The sequence below is a fragment of the Mobula birostris genome, chromosome 1, assembly GCF_030028105.1.
Source record: "Mobula birostris isolate sMobBir1 chromosome 1, sMobBir1.hap1, whole genome shotgun sequence".
NCBI lineage: Eukaryota > Metazoa > Chordata > Chondrichthyes > Myliobatiformes > Myliobatidae > Mobula > Mobula birostris.
The window spans coordinates 45,866,884-45,885,008 of record NC_092370.1 but is presented as its reverse complement, the minus strand read 5'-3'; the positions used below and the strand labels follow the sequence as shown (position 1 = coordinate 45,885,008).

The 18,125-nt window shown below is 38.2% G+C and overlaps 1 protein-coding gene across 2 annotated transcripts in view; it reads right to left on the bottom strand.

The window, feature by feature from the left end:
• The window catches only part of plag1 (pleiomorphic adenoma gene 1), a 52,552-nt gene that overhangs the window by 21,437 nt on the left and 12,990 nt on the right, over nucleotides 1-18,125 (bottom strand). The window contains exon 2 of one of the 2 annotated variants that reach the window (XM_072254760.1): nucleotides 14,182-14,304. The gene's annotated coding sequence lies outside the window, so the exon portion shown is untranslated. Of the gene's footprint in view, nucleotides 1-9,391; nucleotides 9,460-14,181; nucleotides 14,305-18,125 lie in introns of those variants that run through there. The other variant, XM_072254767.1, reaches the window with a different exon arrangement.

The following is an 18,125-nucleotide window of genomic DNA, read 5'->3' as shown; positions in this document are numbered from 1 at the left end:
GTGGCGTTCTCAGGATTGCTGCCAGTGCTACGTGATAGTGATGGTAAGAATTGGAGGAGATGGCAGTTGAATGTGTGGCTGAGGAGTTGGTGCAGGGGGCAGGGTTTTAGATTTTTGGATCATTGGGATCTCTTCTGGGGAAGGTGGGACCTGTACAGATTGGATGGGTTGCACCTGAACTCGAGGGGGAGCAATATCCTTGCAGGTAGGTTTGCTAGCATGGTTCGGGAGGGTTTAAACTAATTTGCATGGGATCCAGAGTGACAGGGCAGTGAAAGAAGTGCATGGAGTAAAGCCAGATCTAATGTATAGAGAGGCTTTGAGGAAAGAGAAGCAGAATAAAGGGTGTAAAGGTAGGAAGGTAGAAGGGCTAAAGTGCATGTACTTCAATGCAAGAAGCATCAGGAACAAAGGTGATGAACTGAGAGCTTGGATACATACATGGAATTATGATGTAGTGGCCATTACAGAGACTTGGCTGGCACCAGGGCAGGAATGGATTCTCGATTTTCCTGGATTTCAGTGCTTTAAGAAGGATAGAGAAGGGAGGGAAGGGGAGGAGGGGTGTTATTACTGGTCAGGGATACTATTACAACTACAGAAAGGGTGGGTAATGTAGGAGGATCCTCTTTTGAGTCAGTACGGGTGGAAGTCAGGAACAGGAGGGGACCAGTTACACTATTGGGAGTATTCTATAGCCCCCTGGTAGCAGCAGAGATACCGAGGAGCAGATTGGGAGGCAGATTTTGGAAAGGTCCAAAAATAACAGGGTTGTTATCATGGGTGACTTTAACTTCCCTAATATTGACTGGCACCTGATTAGCTCCAAGGGTTTGGACGGGGCAGAGTTTGTTAAGTGTGTCCAGGATGGATTCCTGTCACAGTATGTTGACAGGCTGATTAGGGGGCATGCCATACTAGATCTAGTATTAGGTAACAAAACAGGTCAGGCCACAGATCTCTCAGTGGGTGAGCATCTGGGGGACAGTGACCACCACTCCCTGGCCTTCAGCATTATCATGGAAAAGGATAGAATCAGAGGACAGGAAAATTTTTAATTGGGGAAGGGCAAATTATGAGGCTATAAGGCTAGAACTTGCGGGTGTGAATTGGGATGATGTTTTTGCAGGGAAATGTACTATGGACATGTGGTCGATGTTTAGAGATCTCTTGCAGGATGTTAGGGATAAATTTGTCCCGGTGAGGAAGATAAAGGATGGTAGGGTGAAGGAACCATGGGTGACAAGTGAGGTGGAAAATCTAGACATGTGGAAGAAGGAAGCAAGGATCAGATGGGTCTATTGACGAATATAGGGTAGCAAAAAAGGAGCCTAAGGGTTGAGAAGAGCAAGAAGGGGGCATGAGAAGGCCTTGGCAAGTAGGGGAAAGGAAAACCCCAAGGTATTCTTCAATTATGTGAAGAGCAAAAGGATGACAGGAGTGAAGGTAGGACTGATTAGAGATAAAGGTGGGGAGATGTGCCTGGAGGCTGTGGAAGTGAGTGAGGTCCTCAATGAATACTTCTCTTCGGTATTCACCAGTGAGAGGGAACTTAATGACGGTGAGGACAATATGAGTGAGCTTGATGTTGTGGAGCATGTTGATATTAAGGCAGAGGAGGTGTTGGAGTTATTAAAATACATTAGGACGGATAAGTCCCCGGGGCCTGATGGAATATTCCCCAGTCTGCTCCACAAGGCGAGGGAAGAGATTGCTGAGCTTCTGGCTAGGATCTTTATGTCCTCGTTGTCTATGGGAATGGTACTGGAGGGTTGGAGGGAGGCGAATATTGTCCCCTGGTTTAAAAAAGGTAGTAGGGATAGTCCGGGTAATTATAGACCAGTGAGCCTTACGTCTGTGGTGGGAAAGCTGTTGGAAAAGATTCTTAGAGATAGGATCTATAGGCATTTAGAGAATCATGGTCTGATCAGGGTCAGTCAGCATGGCTTTGTGAAGGGCAGATCATGTCTAACAAGCCTGATAGAGTTCTTTGAGGAGGTGACCAGGCATATAGATGAGGGTAGTGCAGTGGATGTGATCTATATGGATTTTAGTAAGGCATTTGACAAAGTTCCACATGGTAGGCTTATTCAGAAAGTCAGAAGGCATGGGATCCAGGGAAGTTTGGCCAGGTGGATTCAGAATTGGCTTGCCTGCAGAAGGCAGAGGGTCGTGGTGGAGGGAGTACATTCAGATTGGAGGATTGTGTCTAGTGGTGTCCCACAAGGAGCAGTTCTGAGACCTCTACTTTTCGTGATTTTTATCAATGACCTGGATGTGGGTGTAGAAGGGTGGGTTGGCAAGTTTGCAGACGACACAAAGGTTGGTGATGTTGTAGATAGTGTAGAGGATTGTCAAAGATTGCAGAGAGACATTGATAGGATGCAGAAGTGGGCTGAGAAGTGGCAGATAGAGTTCAACCCAGAGAAGTGTGAGGTGGTATACTTTGGAAGGATAAACTCCAAGGCAGAGTACAAAGTAAATGGCAGAATACTTGGTAGTGTGGAGGAGCAGAGGGATCTGAGGGTACATGTCCACATATCCCTGGAAGTTGCCTCACAGGTAGCTAGGGTAGTTAAGAAAACTTTTGGGGTGTTAGCTTTCATAAGTCCGGGGATAGAGTTTAAGAGTCACGATGTAATGATGCAGCTCTATAAAACTCTGGTTAGGCAACACTTGGAGTACTGTGTCCAGTTCTGGTCACCTCACTATAGGAAGGATGTGGAAGCATTGGAAAGGGTACAGAGGAGATTTACCAAGACGCTGCCTGGTTTAGAGAGTATGGATTATGATCAGAGATTAGGGGAGCTAGGGCTTTACTCTTTGGAGAGGAGGAGGATGACAGGAGACATGATAGAGGTATATAAGATATTAAGAGGAATAGATAGAGTGGATAGCCAGTGCCTCTTCCCCAGGGCACCACTGCTCAGTACAAGAGCACATGGCTTTAATGTAAGGGGTGGGAAGCTCAAGGGGGATATTAGAGGAAGGTTTTTTTACTCAGAGAGTGGTTGGTGCGTGGAATGTACTGCCTGAATTAGTGGTGGAGGCAGACACACTAGTAAAATTTAAGAGACTACTAGACGGGAATATGGAGGAATTTAAGGTGGGGGGTTATATGGGAGGCAGGGTTTGAGGGTTGGCACAACAATGTGGGCCAAAGGGCCTGTAATGTGCTGTACTATTCTATTCTCTTTCATTACCACATGGTGAAGCTAGTACGGCCACTGCCTGACAGTGCCAGAGCTCAGAGTTCCATCCTGACCGTGGGTGTTTTTTTTTGCATATTCGCCCCATAATTGCATGGGTTTCTTCCAGCTACCCTGGTTTCTTCCCACATCCCAGAGATGTAGCTGTGTTGGTGAGTGGTAGAAATTTAAGGGCAGGGTTGATGTAAATGATTGGCATGAACTTGGCGGGTCAAAGAGCCTGTTTCTATACTGTATTCTGAATTGGGGAATGGGTTAAAACTGCACTATGAACCTAAGCCAAATTTCAGTGGCTATGAAATTAACAATGTACAACATATGTACTTTAATAAATTCTTTAAGGTCACAGCAGTTCGATTGCTTTGTAACCAATGTTCTCATTACTTGACACTAACTCGATCAATTTACCATGCAAGCTTTCTATGTTTTTAATGACCTGGTATAACGGAGCATTCAAAACTGCAGAATGCTTTTGTCTGCTCAAATTCATTACCACCAACAAATCAAAATTCCACACTAAATGGTTTTACTGATGTGTGCTACAAAACTAACCATTTCGACATACAAAAGGCTATGTGCGTATTTGGAAAGCTGGATGGTTAGGCATCTGGCTCAACAGGTAATATTTCCTGCACTTTCTTCAGTTTTACTGAGGCTCACGTTTGTCCAATGCTCGATGTCTTTACATCCACACCCCCATCCTCGGCCTGAAACTCACCAGGCCCCTGTTTCTTGCACCCCTGCAAATCACCAGGTATCCAGTTCCCCTGAATCTTAACAACTGTACTGAACAATTGATTATATTACTGTGTAACATCTTGTAGAAAAAAACTAAGTCTTTACTGTGGAATTAACATCATTATTATCCAATACTACAGAAAATCTGCCAGTCCAGCATCACTGTAATCGAGTTCGACTCTAATGGCAAAACATAATTACTTTGTAGCAACAAAAAATGCATATATGTGTTTTCTTTTCCCTTTCATTTTTAGAGTCAAGAGGAGAAGAGATGTAGAAGAAAACATTTACCAGCTCAGATTCTTCTTCTGAGTTCTACTCACTGCAGGAAAATGTTAATTCCCACATCGCTGAAATGTTTTTCTATTAAAAAGAAATTGGGTGTGGAGATAATATTTATGGACGATTTCTTTAGTTCTTGCAAGTCAGTAAAAAGAAAGAATTTTGTGACAATGATGGTATCGCATCTCAGAAATAGGCCAAAGAAATTATTTTATATATCTTTTATTTATGTCAATTCTGCACAATATTTTGTAGGCAGTCTGGCAGCCCTTTTTCAAGAGCTGGCAAATGTTGGTGCTGAAGATATTTCAGATAACATAATCTTGAATTAATCAGGATAATTTAAATATTTTATTTCATTTCTGCAAAATGAGGGCATTGCTGGTAAGTGCAACATTAATTACTCACCCTCAATCTCCTTCAAAGTGGCAGTGTGCACTTCCTTGGAGGAAGGTACTTCAGTGTTGTTGGTTAGGGCCTTTTAGGATTTAGATTCAGTGTTAGTGAAGAAACAATGATTTTTTTCCAAGTAGGGATGGTGTGCAGCATAGAAAGGAACTTAGAATGGTGATATTCTCAGGCATCTACCTGCCATGGTCTTCTTACAACAATCCCCAGATCATTAAGGGTGATGGTGAAACGACACAATGCTATTGTCTATCAGTTCCTATATTGATGCCAAATGTCGTTCAGTTTTAATGTAGTGTTTCTAAAAGAACCGAATGGCTTGTCAGACTATCTTAGAGGGCAATTTAGTCACTGGTGGATTCATTAGCTAGTAATGAACTCACATGTGGCAGAACATAAACCATCAATTTCTTTCACTGATAAAATCTGGTCAACATTACAGAAATAATTTTTTTTCCTAAAGTCTGGATTACTTAAATTCCCAAACAACCACAGCGGACTGCTGCAACATTCATGGACTCAGGAACTTGTACTATACTTTTGTATATGACTATATTTTACTGCGATGTTTTATGTGCTATATGTGCCTTGGGCAGTGTGTGACTGTTAGTACTGTGTTTTGCACCTTGGTCTCATAGTAATGCTGTTTCATTTGGTTGTATTCACGTGTATTTGTGTTGAACAATAATTAAACTTGCAGAATTTGAATACACTGTCTGTTGGTCATATTCAAATTATCTGTCCAAAACCCTTGATTACCAGTGTTCAGTATTTTAATCTTTGTTTCATGGCTCCCCCCCACCCCGCCCCACACAAACATTGTTTATTTGTGTTTACTTTAAAACTGGCTAGTTGTCAAAGCATTTCTGTGGATGCCGTAAACTAGAAAACATTGATAAAGAAGTCTCCAAGAACTTTGTTGCCTCTAAGTTCTTGTACTGAGGTGAACATGGGTGTTTCACTGTTCCAAAATACACTGAACTCTACCATCCTGTGGACCTTACATGGCTATTTGTTTCACTATACCTGTATCACAATATGTAATTACTAATAGCAAATTAAAGCTTTATATACCTTTGTGTTTTCTTTAAGTATATATTGTTTAAGAAAGAATTATTTGAAAATAAGTGTTAAAATTTGTATTCAAACATTCATAACATTAACAAAAACCAGCATTTATTAGTCTTTTCAAAGAAATTTCAAGACAGAATAACAAAAACAGCGTAATTTGTCTACCTGAAAGAATAAAAGACAAGGACTTTCATCTCACTGTGACACAGACACCTCTTTTGCACTCAATTACATTTATTCATCTCCTCTACTCTTTCCTTATAATGCTGTAATCATTTTCAAAATGTTACCACTACACGTTTCTGCCATTATTTCAGACCTTGTATGGCTACTTGCAACAGCTTTCTTAAAAGTTGCATGTTCTTTCAACATTACTACCAGAAACATAAATCACAATCAGTCATACTACACACTCAATTTCTGCACACGAACAGCTCCATTCACGTTTTTTTTTTGGTGAACTCAAAGCCTCATCTTTACTAAAGAGCAGTGTGCACAAATGATCAAAATATTCCTCCCAAGACCCACATTTGACACAACTTCCTACCCTTTGTCCTGAATTATATGGGAACAAACTACAAATATCCCATTACTTTAACAGTCATCAAGTTGTCCTGCCAGCTACAAGAACTTGTGTACAGACACTTCCAGTCTCTGGTCCTAAACAAATTTTAATGCTGTACCATCTGGATCAAATTTCCATGCCTCTGCTGCATCCTTTTGACAAAGGTTTATGATTTCACATTCCAAAACCCTTTACAGTAGGACCAAAAGGAAAGCACATGGCCCTTGCATCAACATTAAATGAGATGTCAGACCAGGGACTTGGGTGTATGTGTACAGTACATGCACTCTTGAATTTGCCAGAATAATTTATGTACAACTTTATGTACAATCTCCATTCTCCCAAATCCATCTATAAACCCCTCTTGTTCCCCAATTCCCCAAAAACTCTATTGCTTTCATTCTATATGTATTGTAAGATGCATTTGTCACTCTGGCGGTAAATGCTAGGTTACTTGAGCTTTGTATGATCTTCAAATTTAAACTAAGTTCTATACACTCAAAGCAACAATAATTTGCAATGCTCAGAAGCCTATTTTAATAATAAGAACCTACGAACAAGGATCAGGAGTAGGCCATTCAATACGTTCTTGGCACCATAGACTCCTCTAAAATGGAATAAATATGAAATGTTTACTCTTCACTTTCTGTCCCTTGAATAATTCCAATGAGACTACATGCCTACTTTTCTAAATGATTTTTCCAACAGGCAACACATTTCATTCATATTGTCCGCTCCTCTCTGACCCCCGATTTGGCACTCTCTTCAACTATTCATGTGTTTTCTGGTTAGCTAGATGTAATTAGTGAGCTACAGGAACTAGTGCTGGGACCTCAATTTAGAAAAAATAAAGAGTTTGCATCAATGACTTGGATGAAAGGACCCGAAGGCATAGTTACTACATTTATTGATATTTTGTAAACAGCAAGGTGTGAAAAATACAGAGAGGAGGATACAAGATGTGTGGGTACAGATCAAGCAAATGTGGGAAAATATGGTCCATTCTGACAGTGAAATGTCAAAAGAAACAGCATTTTATCTAAATGTTAAGATTTTGCAGAAATTTGAGTTGTGGAAGGATTTGGATAATAGGTCCATGATATGCAAAAGGTTACTGTGGCAGCATATCAAGTGAAATTTACTGTCATTAACTACATGCATGTATATAACTTATATAATGTATATAGAAACAAGACAACTTTTCTCCGAACCAAGGTGTAAAGGGCAGTAGTACACATAACACACAATAACTTATCAAGGCAAGAATAAAATCTACAGCTGAATAACAAACAGAAGTGTGTTAATGTTAAGTATTGTAAGGTACGATACAGATTACTCAGTGACATTTTGAATACTTTCAGGTAGGAAGTTCAGAATCCTAATGGCCTGGGGGAAGAAACTGTTTCTCATCCTGACCATTCTTGCGTTTATGCATCGTAGTCTCCTGCCTGATGGTAGGAAAGTCAAAGAGGATGCTCGATGGATAGGTGGGATGCTTAATAATACTAAGGGCCCTACATATGCAGCACTCCTGATAAACGTCACTGATGGATGGTAGGGAGACCCCTATGATCCTCTCAGCTATTCTCACTGTCCTTTGTAGGAACTTCTGCTCCGATGCTCAACTGCTCTCATAGTAGATAAGAGATGCAACTTGTCAGGACACTCAGTGGTGCTCCTGTAAAATGCAGATAAGATAGGGGTGGGGGGCAGAGGAAGAGAAGACTTGCTTGCCTCTATCTTCATAGTAAGTGGAGGTGCTGCTGTGCCTTCTTGTTTAGGGTGGTGCTACTAGGTTATGTCATCCATGACATGAACTCCCTCTATAGAGGAGCCATGTATTCACAGAGGTAGATCCTTCTTGATAAGGCCAACACTGTTGTGTCATCTGCAGACTTGATGACATGGTTTGAGCTGGATCCTGTGACACAGTTAAACGTCAGCAGTGTGAATAGTGGCAGGGTGAGCGTGCAGTCTTAGGGGAGCACCAGTGCTTAGTGTAATGGGACGAGAGATGCTGCTGAAGTCTATAAACAGCAGTCTGATGTACGAGACCCCATTTTCCACGTGGGACAGGACAGAGTGGAAGGCAGAGGCTATTACGTTGTATTTCAGTGATAATCAAACTGGAAAGGGGCCAATGTAGCCATGAGAAAGGCTTTAATGTACTCCATGACCAGCCGCTCAAAGCATTTCATAGTCATTTAGGCACGTTCCAAATGAAGGGTGCCGCCTTGAAAACTGAGATTACCTTGACATAGGACTACCTTGTATTATTATAATGTAAAAACATACACTAAAATAAACCAAGATACATTAAGATTCAAAACAAACGCTAGAATTCTTATGCATCAGAATGTTTGCCTTGTCAATTCCTTGAGTAAGTTTATCCATAAAAAATGATTGTATTTTGTTTTCAGTTATCAGTCACTATTAACACAAAAAGCTGAAAGCTGTTAACCCCTTGCAGCCCTGTCTGTTGTTGGAAGTGGTCATATGCATACATCTTATCTTCTGAGGTAAGTTTCTAATTGATTTTATGCCAGAGTCTTCCTTTCTTTCCAATGCTGAAGAACAGTCTCAGCCTGAAACATTGTCTATTTATTCATTTCCATAGATGGTGTTTGACCTTATTTCCTCCAGCCTTTTGTGTTTATATGGGATATCTGTTAGTTGCATGTAGTGTTCTTTTGCATACTTAATTTTACAACCTAGGAATTAAACTTAGTATTTATTTATAAAGCTTTTAATTTTTAATGGCATGCTCTGGCATATATTATTTTAACCAGTGGAGTAACGACTGCAGCTGAGAATTAAACATGACATGAAATCAAATTTCAGATAGGTGTCTGATCATGTCAATGGAACTTTGAGTCATGGCAATTTTTAAAAATGATCCAAGTTGAGATGAGTGGTACTGTTTAGCTCTAGTTCAAACATTTCAGTTACTGTAAGGTTGAGAGCTTGTTTGTCTGGACTGCTCACACACAAAAGTTTTGTTAGGCAAAATGGAATTACAGATTTGAAAGATTAAATCTATGAATACTAACTTGTCTATTTGATTTTGGATCCTCGCGGTTTTTGAGTTTAAAAATCGAAGACAGTGTAAATTATTTACCATAAAACCAGAATTAACACCGCTTCCTGTGTAGATAATGCTGAGGTGTTAATTATTTCCACTGGCAGCTCTTTCCAACCAGCAGAGAATCTTTAATTGGGGAAAACCAGATGAACTTGGTCAAAACCTGCCAGTCGAACAATAAGATGTTTTGAAGTTTTAGAAATGGAAAAACAAAGTCAGACTATCAGGAATACAGTAAACTGCAATCCACTGCCCAACTGCCCAGACAACCCAGTGGTTTGACTCTGGCTCACCAGGCTGCTGTTCCCAATATTCCCTTTAAACTCACCAGGTTTCCTGTGCACCATTCGAATGCTCCTCATTATTAATTACTATACAACAAGAATACAAAAAAAGTGAATTGTAAGTGTTTTGGGGTATGATTAGGAATAACATCAGATACTCCAGAAAACCTCCAGCTGGAACCACTAGAGCCCTGAGGGTTCCAGATTAGTTTTATTTTATTGGGATTACATTCAATAATGGATATTCCATTTAGGAAAAGTGCACCAAAATAGGTAATAACTAATATCTTCAAAAGTGCAATTGGTTGTAGGCAGATAACAAGCTGCAAAATAAAAAAAAACTGAACACTGAGGAATGGGCCTTGGATAGGCAATTCCTTAACAAAATATCATGAAATACTCACGAGGGAGGGAGTATCAAGTCAAAGGCACTGATGCACAAACCATAGAGGGGCCAATTTTGAAACCGGTTAGATCGGCACCTAACCGTACATAGGTTTGTCGGCAACAAGCCCCATGCTGAGCCAAATTATACTGGCCAAATTAATATTCACAAAAGTACCTGACACCATTAAATGCACTAGTGTACACATACATATGCTTTACAAGAGCAAGAGGAATATTACAGATGAGTAATTATAGGGTTTCTACTGTCGTAGGTAAAAGGATCACTGGAACAGTCAACTTAGGGGATGGTGGACCGCACGAGGGGTAATAAATCAATGGGAAAAGTAACCAGGGCTAACCCCACACAGACCTATTGCATTCCTCCAGATTACAGCATGTGCAGTCTCTTACGTAACCAAGTTGTGCGTCTGGGCAATCTGATGGGAGCGGACTTGCAAAATTGCTTTGGCAGCTGTCATTCAGTGATTCCAAGGACAAGGTGATGATAGGGTGAATGACGCATGTTGAATTTTCTACAACCCTACGGGTGAGATGCATGAAATGGAATTAGCACATAGCCACCAATGTGACACAAGAGTTCAGCTTAAGAGACTACGAGACAGGTATATGGAGGAATTTAAGGTGGGGGGTTATATGGGAGGCAGGGTTTGAGGGTCAGCACAACATTGTGGGCTGATGGGCCTGTACTGTGCTGTACTGTGCTATGCTCTTATCCCCAGAGGTGATGGACGATGGACTCATGTCTTAAAATTAGTTATGTAGATTAGGTGTATTCTTGGACCATTTGCTATGTTGTCATAGGTAGGTAATTGTAAATGATCAATCCAATTGCCTCATTACAAGACAAGCCCAAAGCAAAGTAGCATTCCAGGAAGCAAGACCACATGAGAATGCAAGAAAAATTACCTGTAATTAACTAACTTGTACGGGGCTACCCAAATGGTAATGATAGGGTAGCTGCAAAGTACCAAAAGACACCATGCATAGCGTTCATTGCCTCCTAAAGGGCTATGGGAGTGAGTAGTTACCAGTTCCGCCATCTAGCTAAAATGGAATTTGATGAACATTGTGACCTCAACAAGTATTGGGCAATCTCTAGCAAATGTGAGGTCACCAAGACAGGGCTTGCATGGTGAAAACAGTTTATCCGGGTTAAAATTCATCCACAATTTTCTTTCCATGTTGCCTTAAGTAAAATTCTTATCTTTTTCCAAACTATCTTATTCTTTATTCTGGAGACCGGACCAGCAACTTCACCTTTTACTTTTTCAAAGCTGTTGAACTGACCCCCACCTACTATTTAGTTTAAAGCCCCATCCACAGTTCTACTTACATAATTTGCCAGGACCCTGGTGCCAGCATAGTACAAGTACAGCCCATCTTATTGCAACAGATCCCTCCTCCTTCAATACTAGTGAAATGTCCCACAAATTCAAACCCATTTCTCCCACACCAATCTTTAAGACATTTTAACTCTCTGCTCTTAACAAGATTGCCCTCCTTGTGCAAGTCTCGTGCAGGTAACTTGACTAATAGAAAAATATGAAGTACAACACATCCTGAAGGGCACATATATCACACAGTCTGTAGAAATACTGCTAATGTGGAATGTGCATCTATTGCCTAGGAAGAGGGTTTCCTCTACGTGATTCCACATTCCAAGTGTGCCGGTTGGCAAGTTAATTGGCCACAGTAAATTATACCTGGTGTGTAATTAAGTGGAGAATCCATGGGAAAAGGAAATTGATGGGAAAGATGGAAGGTGAAAAGGGCAAGGGGAGGGCAAAGCCCCCATCAAAAATGGGGGTTTGATGGCCAGCCTGGACTCAGTAGGCTAAAGACGCTATTTCTGTGTAAATCTCTGCATGACTAAGTGGTAACACAGCCAGTTAAGTTGCATCCCAAGTCCAAGGATGAAATAAGGACAACAGGAGTTTAAGAGTAGAGCCAGGATAGTACCCACTATGGATTCAGGGAAATCCAGTATTTATGTAGATCCATTATGGACAATCTGGTACATCCTCTCCATGACCTACTGAATAAACAACAGAGCACCCTTTCGAATAGGCTCATTCAACTCCGCTGTCACAAGGGTCATTACAGAAGATCTTTCCAACTGCAATTCGCATATACAGCAGTTTATGCCTGTACGACAGGAGAACACACATCATAGTACAATAGTCTATTTTATCTCATACATTATTGCAAATTATTACACATTGGTAAATTGTGCATATTCTGTACTTTATTAGTCAAGTCTGCACATTGCTACGTGTGTTTTTAGATGTTGCTGGTGTAACGAAAGAATTTCCCACGCAGGATCAATAAAGTATTTATTATTATTCAATCCAAATCACATTTGATGCTCTGGTCATACAAATTGTACCGGTGCTGTTTTCAAGAACAGTTAGCTGTCCTTTCTGCAAATGTAGCCATGAGAATGTGAAAGTTAAACAAAATACCAAGGCATTGCTGTATATTAAGAGTATTAATTAGCACCTCAGACTTCCAAATGGAACTAAACTCAATACTTCAAGATATTTTAGCTTCTTCAAGATATTTTAGCTTAGTAATAGTTTCCTTGGCTCAAGAAAGGGTTACTGCAGTAGGCCAGCTGAAAACTGGGATGTGGTACATAAGGTTAGACAGAACATCTCTAGGAACCACAAGTTTGCAGTTGCCTTTAAGAGATGTGGTTGGTATCAAACATTAAGTTAAGGGATGCATTGTGAAACCACTCATACTGACCCGAGGCAGGACTCTCCATGATAAGACACCTGGAAAATAATATTGTACTGGACAAGTTTTAAATGAAATCAGTGCCTGTTCATTGCTATAATTTTTCCATCTTTCAAATTTTTTAAAATATATACACAACATATTGACTGAATCTGTTAGGTAATGATATCCCTTTCCCTTATGCAGGCAAACAACTGATCAAACACACTTCTGTTTAACCAGAATAGACTAGTGAGTGCGACTCTTTTGATCCACAACACTAGGGTGCAGGTTCAACATACAATTTAGCCATCCAACAGAACTTTGTTTATTGTAAAGTTTCTGAATCCAAATTTGCACTTCAATGGTCTTTAAGCAGTCATTTGAGACTAAATAATGACTTAATTCCTCTTTTTGCAGTATCCGAAGTGATTAATGTAGCCTTCGTGTGAACATTGACTGTTCCAAAATTGGGTATGATGAGCAAGTAGGTAGTGAGGTGCTGTGTCCCTGCATTTATGCAAGGCGTATGTGTGTGTGCGCTCTCAATACCACCCCAAGTAGCTCCTCTGCACAGTCATAGGCCATTTGACTGGAAAGACCTGTAACTGCGCTGTTTTACTGCAAGGAAAAAGGTTAGTTTAGGCTTACACTTGGGGCAAGTTTAAAAGTGATTAGAGATTTGAATACAACAAGCAAGTCTTTGGAACAGTCCAGACAGGGCATAAATGGAGAAATTGCTTCATTTTGTGGAGGTGGGCTGGGGGCAGAACTGGGGGGGGGGGGGGGGGGTCACCATTTAAGATGAACCGAAAACTTGAGGATTGTACACCTTTGGAACTCTTCCTAAAACACCAGTGGACACCAGGTTTCTGATTTTTCTCGTCAAAAGAGACAAGGTTCTTAATAAGGGGATAAAAAGTAACAGCTCAGCCGTGGCAGACAAATCTAGGAGGCTTCTCATTTCTAAATTTGTGGGTTCACAGGCTACTTTTCAGATCTCTTCTGCTATCTATATTCAATATTCTTTAATATATTCAGAACTCTAAAACTAATTTCTCTCATTTTATCCTTTACATCTTTAATAATCTAAATTCTCTCTGAATGCGGCTCCTTCACTTACTATTGGAATGTGTCCACTTAACAGCACAAATATTGCCGCAAAGATCTCGTTCACATGCAATTTAGCTTAATCATTTTTGAATCAAAATCTGTTCAGAACCCTTATTAACTCAAATACTAAAAGCACTTTGTTGATACTCTTCATTACCCCTCATACTTGATGCTCAACCAGATTAGTAGCATCCCCCAAACAGCCCAACTGAGATATTCACCTTAACCTAACAGTTCAAAATAATTTGCATCTAAAAACTGCATACTAAGCCCACGTTGACAAAAGATGGGCATCATATTTACCTTCTTTGTACTTCACTGTTTAAAAATAGTTCAAATTTCCAGCTTCTCGTATAGCATCCTCAGCCAGTTTCACCAATCCGTCTAGGTTGTGAGCAGAATTGGCCGTGTCCCATTTTTGACGGCCTAAAAAAAAGAGTACCAAGTCATCTTCAGATAAACTTTGTATCAACACATCCTCATTCACTTAATTATTGCTAGGGATATTAAATTCAACTTGAGAAATCGGATGCAAGCTATTACATTATAAGATGCTGACAATTTCATTTTCAGGAGGAGAAGTTTTGCTATTTAGAAACATACCAAATTAGTAGTAAGGGTGAAATGTACAAATTCTGGCAAAACTCCTAATAGAAAATGCATGAATGATACAATTCAAACTACTCTTACAGTCCATCCCAGAATTTACTCAGACAAGATTTCAGGTTTACATATTTAGGAAAGTCTGGTCAGAATAAGTTGCTGTATGATTTAATGGATGATAAATTGTGGTCGGTGAAACATGGCTGCTTATACAATACAGCAAATTATTTTATTTATTTAAATTACTTTAAGCAAATATTGCTTAGAATACATTTATGCTATAACAGGTTTTAAATGGCAATGACCATTTTGCTTAATACCCTGAGATGTTAATGGACTATAAAAATATGGTTTTTAGTATAAAAGAGTCCAAATGCTGTAAAGTGAACAAATAGCAAAGAACAAATGACTTTGGTTAATACTATTGCTAGGCTCAGTTGACTATTCTGTATCAAAAAACATTAAGAAACAAATCCCATGGATTTGTTAAAAAGCTACAATTTCTCCACTTATAACATTTAATTGTCCACAGCAATTTATAACATACTACTATCCCAATGCATTCCAGCTACCCATCAAGTCAGTTCTAATGTACTGAAACACCAACCTCAACAAAAATTTGTAACTATAGCATGAATAAGTCTCTTTCTTGTTGGAAAATATGGATTTTTGATATTTTGAAGTCTATTGAACACCAAATGCTCCTGAACATATTTTGATAAACCAAATCAGATTATACAACTTTACTCTTGGATATTACTGGGTCTTAGTGTGATGTTAACTGAAGAAGTACTCTAGCCAATAATCAAAAAGCTTTGTTGAACATTGAATATCCAAGTTTCTTACCCTAGATTTGACTTCTGGCATTTCAGATTATTTTTGTAGTCAAGCCCAAATTCTTACTTCCCTGAGTTTTATTCGTGGCTTGATTTGTGGGTAAACTAATCTGCTCAGGAAACACGCAGCAACCCATCAGATTTTTTTTTAAAAAATGATGGACATTAGACATCCTGATGTTAACTAAAATTAAGAACATGGTAAATTTATAAGTGTTATACATTTACTTTGTAAAGACTATTTGATTTGTGGAATAAATATCAAACTAAACTCATTGATATCAGTATTTATAATCTTAAATTGTTTGTTACAGGTTTGAAATTTAATATTTTACTCAGTTCACATATTGGACACAAATTTTCAGTTTTTAAAATTGAATGATTTAATCACAGAAAACAGTAAATAGGATTATGAATGACCCAGAATTTGTGTAATGAAGAAATAACCAGTAAACCAGGCCATGAAAACCTGATAGTTTCAGAATTTCTGTGCACATCAAAATCAATTATTTTTGCAGCCTTCAATGAAAGAGGAAAACTACTTGCATTGAAGTGACAATGAAATCAATCCTGCTAAAAGTGATTTAGTAAGCTGGTGTTTAACATGATCTTAGCATTAAACTTCAAAACAGAAATTAGTTTTTGCTTACTTATTTACATGATTGCTCAACTGTACACATCTGTAGATTTAGTCCCATACTGATGGCTGATGAGTGTGTCTATTATGTGATTACCTAAACTGATATTTCATCTGTTATAATATACTTCAAATCTTTAATTTTGTATTCCAAAATGTATCCAGTTTTCCTTTGATTGACAGTGATATCTTTAATACAATTAGTAAACTTGTAAGACGACAAAGCAGCTGGATACCAGATATGACTTTGAAAATTGATATCTAATTTTCTGAAACTGGAAGAGTCTTCAACCTGGCCCAATTTCTTGCTACATAAACTCAAAACTAGAAGACTGAAACACTAAATACAAATCATTTATAGCACTATTCAAATTTACATTAGCCTGCAATTTTTAAACTAAAGCTTTGTACATCTGGTCTGCAGAAATGGATTGAAAACATTTAGTTTATTTCTTACTAAATAATTTTTGAACACCAAATCAGAACAATGCATTTTTAGTGATGCTACCGTAACATTTCATTTTCATTTTAAAAATCTTTTTATTAATACATAATTTTCTACAGCTATAAAATACAGAAATTCAACAAATTAGTATATATATTTAATAAAGCTGAAGAAAAACATATGCTAATGAAAAAAAAATTATAAAAGGAAAAAAGAGAAACCCAGCTAACTTAAAAAAAAAATTAAAAAAAGAGAAAAATCCATTAGGAAACAACTCCCGGAGCAATACATCTTACAATTAATTATATAATCAATCAGATTAATATATATATATATATATATATATATATATATATACACACACACACACAAAAGAAAAAGAAAACAACCACCGTCAAATCACATTTATATTACATAAAATTGGAAGGAAACCATGTAAATTGATTCAAATTAAATGATAATATTTAGCAAAAGAGCCCCACCTTCTCTCAAAATCAAATCGGGGATCAAAAGTTCTACTTCTAATTTTTTCCCCCAAACTAAGACATAATATTACTTGGAAAAACCATTTGAGTTAGTGTAGGAGCAGAGGTATCTTTCCACTTCAATAAAATAGCTCTTCTTGCCAACAATGTAACGAATGCAATTACATGTTGGTTTGAAAATGAAATACCTTGAATATGATGTGGAACTATTCCAAATAGAACAGTCAATGTATTAGGTTGTAAATTAATTTTCAAAGCTTTAGAAATTGTAGAAAATAAAGATTTCCAAAAAGATTTCAATGAGGGACATGATCAGAATATATGTGACAAAGTAGCTACTTCATTTTTGCACCTATCACAATAATTATCTATATTAAGGAATATTTTGGATAGCCTCTCCTCTGTTAAATAATAGCGATGAATTATTTTAAACTGAATTAAACAATGATTGGCACATATCGAAGAAGAATTAACCATTTTCAGGACTCACGACCAATCTTCATTAACAAAAGTCATATTAAGTTCTCTCTCCCAATCTTGTTTAATCTTTAGTGAGACGTTATCTTTTTGAAGTAAAAATAAATTTTAAATTCTACCAATGGAGCCTCTCACTAAGGGATTCATATTCAAAATAGTGTCCAACAAATCAGATTCTTGCATATATGGAAACGTAGAAACATTTTTGTAAAAATTGTCTAACCTGTAAATATTGCAAGAAATGTGTGTGAGAGAGAATATTTACTAATTAACTCTTCAAAAGACATCAATCGACCATCACTAAATAAATCTGCAAAAGAACAAATCCCTTATTTCTCAATAAAAGAAAGATGGGATCAGTAATTGAAGGTTTAAATAGCAAATTTCGAAATACAGAACTAGACAATAGAAATAGAAACAATCCAAGTTGTATCAGATTAATTTCCTGCTTCATAAAAGGTCATATTTCATCCTATAACATTAAGCATTCACTTAAAATTGTGCCATTGTTAAAACTGCACCAATAATTAAGAGACATCAATGCAGCTTGTGTATTAAAGACAGGCAGTATTCATTAAACAAATTTACTGTTGAGTTGTGAATGTGAGTTACATCGTACAATAAGCCTGATGAGTCACGTGGCAAAAATTATTCTCAGAGTAATCATGATGAGAGCAAGACAGTGTATTAAAACCAGAAATCAGTAAAGAACAATGCGGCTTTGTGGACAACACTGGAACCAGAAATGCAATTTTCATGCTACG